Source organism: Orycteropus afer, unplaced genomic scaffold (assembly GCF_000298275.1).
Source record: "Orycteropus afer afer isolate SDZICR_OR568_19922 unplaced genomic scaffold, OryAfe1.0 scaffold00963, whole genome shotgun sequence".
Lineage (NCBI taxonomy): Eukaryota > Metazoa > Chordata > Mammalia > Tubulidentata > Orycteropodidae > Orycteropus > Orycteropus afer.
Window position 1 is genome coordinate 194016 of NW_006922550.1, and position 375 is coordinate 194390.

Here is a 375-nt window from a genome sequence, read left to right on the forward strand (position 1 = left end):
TGGTCCTATATACTTCCAAATGTTATGATGTCATATGCCAGGAGATAGAAAGACCTTTAAATGTGGCCTTGAGTGAGGAGTAATAAGAAGGAACTTTAGATAAAGACATATTCTCTGATAAATTTCTTTTTCTTTGAATTTTCTTATGAAATAGCTATTAAAAACTTCAATCCTTGTGCTTGCAGTCTTATTATCTAACATTTGCTTTAGTAATAAATAATAGAATTTTCCAGGTCACATAATGTCATGCATATATCATGCAATCTAACAAAGAATAATGTTTAATATTTATTTTTTAAATATCCTATATTTCATATCAATTATGACATTGCCATCTGTCCTTTGCATATGCTGCTTTTGAAAGAGATGAGTCAG